This window comes from Spinacia oleracea, chromosome 4, assembly GCF_020520425.1.
Source record: "Spinacia oleracea cultivar Varoflay chromosome 4, BTI_SOV_V1, whole genome shotgun sequence".
NCBI lineage: Eukaryota > Viridiplantae > Streptophyta > Magnoliopsida > Caryophyllales > Amaranthaceae > Spinacia > Spinacia oleracea.
The window spans coordinates 160,186,028-160,195,049 of NC_079490.1; positions in this window are offsets into that span (position 1 = coordinate 160,186,028).

The following is a 9,022-nucleotide window of genomic DNA, read 5'->3' on the forward strand; positions in this document are numbered from 1 at the left end:
TTTTTAAAGAAAGAAAATGAAAAGAGACTTTTGAGGAGAGAGAAAATGAGCAGACAAATTGAAAATAAAAAAAAATTAACAGATTTATGTTTTTATACAATTTATATTCATAATTTTTTTTTTCAAAAAACATACATGCAGTTTTTTAATGCTATTCATTAGAGGGGGGTTCACCCATAAATGGATATACCTAGCCATAAGGGTTAGGTATATACTCATGACAATTGGTCTTAGCTGGCCCAAATATCAGTAACATTGGGGGATCTTCTGCGAACTGCCACGTAACTTATGGAGTTATGGGTTTGTCTTAACTCATTTACTACTAAGCGGGCTGCACACGATATTGAATCCAAACTGGCCCTAAACAAGAGCTTTTGCCACAAGTCCACAACTAGGGATTAGTATACGAAGTATATTGTTTGTGTCTGGTGCATACATACGACTATGTTTTCTACATGGTATTAAAACAGACACCAGGTATGACCAGGGGCGGATCTAGGGGGGTACATTAGGGGTACAATGTACCCCCATTCTCAAAAAAAAATTAAAAAAGTTAAAAACAAAAATATGCAAAGGTAAGAGACTTGATTTGTAGAATAACCGATCTCTTAGATAATACTAAATAACCTACCAGAGCACATATCGAGCAGGGTAAAGTTCCTAATGATTCTAAGAGATCAGTAATTTGGAGTAACCGATCTCTTAAATTGATGGGTAAGAGATCAGTCGTCACTTTTTAATTAAATACTAAGAGTGCGGTTGTTTGAAATAATTGGTCTCTTAACTTGAATAATTCATTCCACCACTTATTGAAATAAACATCAATTATTATTTAAAAAACAACAATACATTCTTAACTTAAATAAAAAATATAGGTTACTTAACAATTTATAAAAAGCGTATCCATTGATAAAATTATTAATGGCCGTATTGTTATTATTTAGTTTAATTATGTACATAGCTAATTGTTTGAAAATAAAAATTGTGGATTAGTTAACAATTTATAAAAAGCGTATCCGTTAATTAAATTGTTATTATTTAGTTTAATTATATACATCATTAATTGATAGAGATGAGTACACACTATGGAGTATAAGGTTAAAAAATAGTAGAATGAATTAATATCCCAAGTTTGGCAAAAAAAAAAAATTGCGTCGTAGTGTAATTTTTTTTTTTTAAGTCTAATTTCGTATCCCCATTCCCAAATTCCTAGATCCGCCACTGGGTATGACATAGGTCACTTCCTAAAGCAAAAATTTTCTGTCAAAACCCATTCTCTAAAATAACGAATTTATTTTATTTTATTTTCTCTCATTTTGTATAAATTGCTTATAGGAAAAACTGTAGGGTTATAGAATATATCAGTATTAGATGATTTTGTTAATATTTTAGTAAAAAAGAAAATATGTACAATCAACATTTTGGTAAAATTAACATATGAAGCATATAAAATATTTTGATCAAATTATCTTATTAAACATATAAAATACATTAGATGAATAAATAAGTACGTTTAAGATTTATTAATTATGCATTAGCTTTATAAATATTTTATAAAAAAATATAGTCAAATAATAATTTTCGTATATCTGTGCATGCACGGGACCTAATTTAGTTGCTTTTAAAATCAGATAAAACCAAAAAGGAAAAATTCACTCATGGAAAACCTTTGTACCAGATCAAATTATAAAAACTCAGGCCAGAACAGACCGTAATCTCTAATAATCAGATCAGACCAGATAAAGAGAACAAGCTTTAAAGCATTGACTGGGTAATACAAACAGCTAACGGCTAACAGGTAGTCAAACCAGCTATCAGCTAACAGCTAACAGGTCCTAACCAAACAGGGCCTTAATATTCACTAGTGCAATGACTGGGTCTTTAATAAGAAGCATACTCCACACAAAATTGTGGTTAGTTGAAGATTTTGACAAATACCAAACCAAAATTTATGGTGTTTTATCAAGAGGCCCACACCTTTGTAAAAGCTCCAACACATGGCTGGCTCCTAAGCTCCTCCCAGTTTTGTCAAAATAAACTGTGATGCCTCCTTAGTTGATGATGGTTGGGTTGGGGTTGGGGTTGGGGTTGGGGTTGGAGCTATAGTCAAGTGGCGAGGTCATGTTTGCGGGTTGTCCAAGGTATATAGGGCGTTGGCCTCCAATCATTGCCGAATGTAAGGCCAGTCTCTTTGCAATTCAACTGGCTCCAAGGTATGGCTACAACAAACTGATTTTGGAAACTGATTGTCTGGTGCTAGTGTCAAGACTGACCAAGATCGCAACTTTCTTTTCTGATTTAGATGGTATTCTTGATGATGTCCTAGCTCTTAGTTCTAAGCTTGATTGCATTATTTGGTCTCATGTCAAAAGAGATGGTAATGTGGTCGCTCATCATCTTGCTAGATTAGTGTCGTTCGGATTCCAACAAGTTTGGGAAATTAACCATGTCAGGTCATCATCAGTATTACGTGCTTAAAAGTATTTTCTCAATAGCTAAGAAAAGAGTTAGATTTTCAGCCTTGTAATTTTTATTAATTGTTCTCTAATACACTACTTCTTCATTATAAACACACTTCACGTGTATAGAAAAATAGTTATACACTTATACACTTGTTGTTAGGTTATGATACATATGACAATTCATAAATCATGCGGAAAAACCATAAATCCAGGAAAGCATATTATTTACACATAATCATTTAGCATAGTATAGATGCATACATGTTGTAGCGTGCCTTCCCTAGTTGCGCCCGAACCGAACAAGAACAAGTCTTTAGGACTCCAAATGTCGTCCCTCCGTAGATAGTCCACAGTACGTCCGGATCCGCCTCAAGTTAGACCAACTAGAATCGCCCTTAAGGTGCTTAGGAATTTCGGCTAGTGTTTGCAAGTGTATGGCTGATTTTTATTTCAAAAACTTACCCTTTGAATACTTCAATCGTACCCATAAATTGTGACCCTAGGCACTTATTTATAGGAGTATGGAAAAGGAATTGTAATCCTACTAGGATGTGGATTTGTTAATTAGAACTTTATTAGGACTCTAAATAACAAAGCAAATCTAATAGGATTAGGATTTTAATCTTTGCACAAATCCTAATAGGATTAGGATTTCCCGCACAAGCCGTGCACCCGCGCAAGCCTTGCGGCCCACGACAGGCGCACAGCCCACGCTGTTGTGATGCGGGCGCGCGCCCTTGGCTGGGCCTGGCCTTGCGCTGGGCCTGGTCGAGGCGTGCGTTGGTGCGTGCGGCTCGCTGGGCGATGGCCTGGCTTCGTGCTGGGCCTTCGTCTAGCGGGCCTCGTCCGATGCTAATTCGTACGATACGCTTCCGATTAAATTCCCGATTCCGGAATTCATTTCCGATACGAACAATATTTAATATTTCCGATTCCGGAATTAATTTCCGTTTCGAACAAATATTTAATATTTCCGTTTCCGGAATTATTTTCCGATTCCGATAATATTTCCGATTCTGACAATATTTCCGTTTCCGGCAATATTTCCGATTCCGGTAATATTTCCATTTCCGATAATACTTTCCGATACGTACCATGTTTCCGTTTCCGGCAACATCTACGTCTTGGATAATATTTATATTTCCGATACGACCATATTTCCGTTTCCGGCAATATCATTGTTTCCGGAGTATTCATTTCTTGCTTGTGACGATCTCAGCTCCCACTGAAACCAAGATCCGTCGATTCCGAATATCCATAGATAGAGTATTTAATGCCATTAAATACTTGATCCGTTTACGTACTATTTGTGTGACCCTACGGGTTCAGTCAAGAGTAAGCTGTGGATTAATATCATTAATTCCACTTGAACTGAAGCGGCCTCTAGCTAGGCATTCAGCTCACTTGATCTCACTGAATTATTAACTTGTTAATTAATACTGAACCGCATTTATTAGACTTAACATAGAATGCATACTTGGACCAAGGGCATTATTTCCTTCAGTCTCCCACTTGTCCTTAGGGACAAGTGTGCATTTCCTAATTCCTTTGTCGCTCGATGCTTGCTCTTGAACATAAGGTAAGAGTTGTCATCCTTATTATGTCCATAGGTGTTTCTCGGTTTCAGAGTTCAACTGATCAAATAAACAGATAATCATAGCCTATGATTCATCCGAGCACGACCATGCATTTCACAGTTTCTAGCTCTCCGAGTGGCCTTGTTCAACTTTTAAGCATCTCATCCCGATTTATGGGAGGACAATCCCAATCTTGCGATCTTGAGATTATACTTCGTTTGATAGGTGATTACCTGAGCGTTGCCTTTATATCCTCCTTTTACGGTGCGACGGTTGGTCAACGTCAAAGTAACCAGTTCTCAAACAAGTAATCTCAAATCACTCAGGTATTGAGGATTTAGTGTCTAATAATTTTAATGAAATTTACTTATGACAGATTTTCATTTCTTACAGTAAAGTTTCATAGGTCTGTCCGATACTAGTCTTCCCAAAGTAAGTATCTATGCAAATGATTATGACATTGTCATGTCCACATAGTTCAAGAAACAGAACTACTAGTCATCTTGCATTCTAGTCATCTAACGTTTTCTATGCGTCCAATTTTATAGAAAACTCCGACCAGGGACCATTTTCAACTTTTGACATTCAAGTTCACTTGATAGACATTTCTTAGTCACAGGACTGGTCCTGACAGTCTATCTTGAATATATCGACAAATTGAAGGGACTCATCATTTAATACTAAACCAATATTAAATGGAATATGAAAATACATTTCATATATGATAAATGTTCAACCCTAACGTTTTACAACCATGGGCCTCAAAACCCATCTTTAAAACAGTTCATGGAATTCAAAGCTATGCTTTATTTCCAGTGCTACAATGTGAGTGTTGCTTCTCACTTGTTGCATAGGTTTAGTTATCATGCTTTTCCAATCTTAATATCCTTTTCATCGAATGTTCTTCCAGATAGATGATAAGATCTTTTGAGTATGTTTATTTTGTGATCTAGTGTTTCTTGCTACATTAGTGGTTCTACGCATTTTGCAATGAAGAACCATTAAGTCAACAGACATGTGATCTTCCCAAGTTCAATGAAGAACTCATTAATATAAACAACTCTGTTTTATTGCTTCTTAGGCAATAAGTACTTTTACTTCAACTGTTTAGGTTGCTAGTGATGCTTTGTTTGGATTTACTTATCCAAGCAGTTCACAGATATGTGGAAGACTTTCCAGCTGTATCTTAGAACATAGAAATTAATATTTAATTTCCCACGCAACAACTCATGGTCTCCGATCCATGTTGCCATTTCAAAACACGATGCTCTATAGCTCGTCCTTGTTAATGGTTAACTCCAAAGGGTCTTGCTTGATCCTTTGCCAGTGTTTATGCGTGTAGCATCAATATTTAGCATATCTTTATTTCCTTGAATCAAGAACTAATCCTATGTACCTTTTCAAGTACCATAAGTTTTTCTCGATCTCAATCTAGTTGATCTTCACTTAGATCAATAGAGATTGGTATATGTTCGTCATGCCTAAAGTCATACGATACGTTTTTGGCGATCCTCATATTATATCATACATGATAAATTCTTTTGCAGAATAATTCCCAATTGAATTCTATTCATGTAACTTTAGCTCATTCAATTTCAGTAGATACTGAATCCAGCTAAATTCTTTGACATATAATATAGGTTAAGAATCTCACTTAGATCCTTTGATGTTTTAACTTAGTAAATGCTTATACATAGTTCAAACATTCTTTACTTAGATTTATTCATATGGGTCGAATATCTCCAATGGAGTCTTTCGTGTTTGATTTAGTAAATGCCATTACTTAATCCAAAACAATATCATAAGATCTTTGTAAATAGATCTTAATACCCAGTATGTACTAAGTTTCGCCATGGTCCAACATTGATGAATAATTTCAAATCTAAGTCATTAGCATTTGAATGTTATTTCACAATAGAGAGATATGTGTGATAAACATAGGACCAATTAAGTTTTACGTACTCCCACTAAACTTCTTATATATCTATAAGAATCATGTACATTTTATGAAACTAAAATGCTTATTAGCTTCACTAAAATACAGTTCCAATTCCCAATTGCTTGCTTAAATCTGTACTTAGATTTCATAAGTTAGCATTCCTTTTCAAGCATTTATTTGGATCCACAAATCCTATGACATGCCATGTACATAGTTTTCTTCCAACATTTGATTGAGGAATACGTTTTGTCATCCAATTGTCATATGTACCAATATGCAATCATTGTTTGAATTATAGACTTGAGCATTACGATTATGCATGAGGTTTCAACACAATCCATGTCATGAATTTGCTTGTAACCTTTAGCAACTAATCTAGCTTTGTGTGTGAACACAATTCTATTTTTTTGATGGTTTTTATCCTTAAAACAAACTTGCAACCAATAGGTGTGAAACTATTCTTGCAAATCAACAAAATTTCAATTTTGTCATCAAAACATTGGTTATGTTTTATGGCCTTTAACCATCTAAAACATTTGAGTCTATATATGGCCTCTAACCATTTTAGGGAATCTGGGTTTCGTCATAGCTTTCTTACAGGTCATAAACTCATTAATAGTTTGACTGCAAGTTGTAGGTTTCTTCACTATTAATAGAAGAATCTCATAGTTTCATTGACCTGAACTCTATGCCTACTTGGGTATAGAACATCAAACAATAGAATATCAACAGGCACTTTGAGAGTCCTTTGAATATTTTGTTCTCCTTGAAGCACTTGTAAAGTCTTCTAAGAGATGTCTATTCTTTAAAGCCACTTCTAAAGTCCTCAAAGAATACGTGTTCGGATTTTCTAAAGAACTTCGAAAAGCCTCCGGAATGTCCGTCTATGTTTGTTGTTCGCCTTGAAGACTTTCGAGGTCTATTTTCTCCCACTTGTCATTTTGGAAACGAATCTCCAAAAGGACATCATTTCGAGCAAACAAACATTATGTTCTCAAAAATTCGTGGTAGAAACAATACCCTTGTGTCTCATTTGAATAAATCACAATGAAACATATATCTATACTTGGGGCCTTAGTTTGTTGAATAACAAACACTAAGCTCCCACTGAGTTTAGGAACTCTTTAGATATATTATGAAAAGATATTTTGAAATTACTTTTCAATAGCTTTGACGAATTTGGTTTAGTTTGGTGGTAGTTGAGCATTTTGTTTTAGAAATTATAGGAAAAGTCTTTATGATCCATCATTGATCGAATCAAGTACTAATTGACTTCGATCAATCCAACTTAGATATGCCATATCTTATGGAGCTCGATCGTGAAATTACAACACACAATCATTGATGATCATTTTTGGTCTCAAGTAATCATTAACATGATCTATCCTAGATCTTTATGATTTCTTGCCATGTGGATTTTTATACTTCTGAATCTTTGAACTAGCCAAACAGATTCAAACTTATATCACATTTGAGTAAATAAACCTATATTCACTCAAGTCCAATAATAAAGTCATAAAATCTTTCTTTAGCTGTGAACTCTATTGTCTAGGCGTTCTAACAATAGTTCATATTTTTTGTTACTTTCAACAAGTAAGACTAGCTTGTCTTGAATGATCTAGAAATCAATCAACTTTCAAAAAGTCCATCAAAATAGAGCTTATGAATGTTAACTTGTTGATATGGTCTAAGCAACAATGCCAAAGATTAATGGAACTCAAATCAAGGGTTTGATTTGAACCTAATAAAGTTTTTATTTAAAGAGTTGTTTGTTTTAATCAAGCATATTGACTCAAACCGTAACTGACCATTTCATTCAAATAAACAAACAAACAAGCATTGTTTTCGTTCTTCTGAATGTGAGTCTTTCTGTGTTTGAAGCAGAAATTTAGGTATGCTGATTATGGAACAAAATAGCCATTTTAGTTCCAGCCTTGAAAGGACTTAAAACAAACTAGATGACCCTACAGCTAATGTAGCATTGCCATGCTTCATTTCCCACTTGTAGGCCATTAGTGTAGCCTAGCTTCCATTATTTGAGTTATTACCGAAGTAGGAACCTCAAGCGGTATATGATACCAAGGAAGTTTGATTCCTAGGTCACTTCTCTTTAAACATTAACTTATAGGTAGAAACGGAATTGTAAATTCCTTTCATTTGTTCCTTTGTTTTCCTATTTCTTGTACCCTTTCTTATAGTCTTACGAATTGAATTCTTTAGTGTTGACTTTTATACTTTGTTAGACATGTCCAATGTCACCAACAAGGTTCTTACCATTTTAATTTATGTTGAATATTTTGTTTCAACTAGATGATCTTACCAGAAGCTTCTAAAGTTCTCTAAGCATCGATCTATTCGAATGTCTAGGGACTAGACTCATTCGAGAATTAAATGGACAAAGATGTTTAGGTTGTTAACCATTGGTAAAGCTGAGCGTTTAATCTCAATGCTTTATGATCTCAAAACTATAGTGTATTTCGAATTCACAAGCACCAATTGGTTTGCCATTCGATTTTGATACTCGAAAACAACCATAAAAGTCGCTATAAGAAACGTACATTTTAAATTGCTCATTTTCTCTCATTTCCGTGAATCGTTCTTGGATTCACTACCAATCGAGGAAATTTACTGTTACCTTTCTAAAAGGATTTACTGCAGTGCAAGATATTTAATTATAAACAATAATTAAAACATACATTGAAGCATGCAAAGTCTAAACATTTATCATGAGTAATAACTTGAAAATTAAAGCAATCATGCAATTTCAACAAGTTATTTAGCATTTTATTCGAATTTATTGTTCCGGCAGGTGTGAATAAAATGATTCCAAGATCCTAAAACCATTGAAGATTTAAGCACAGTTTGTCGACTCAATTCTAAAACATTTTAGGTAAGCAAAAGCCTTTTGCTAATAGTCTAGAAACTACTCTTGGTTGATAGGTACGTCTAAGAACTTATTAGGTAAACCTATCGATTTTGCCACGACATAAAAGGACTCCTTACTTATATCGTTGAGTTTCACCAAAACTAACATGTACTCACAA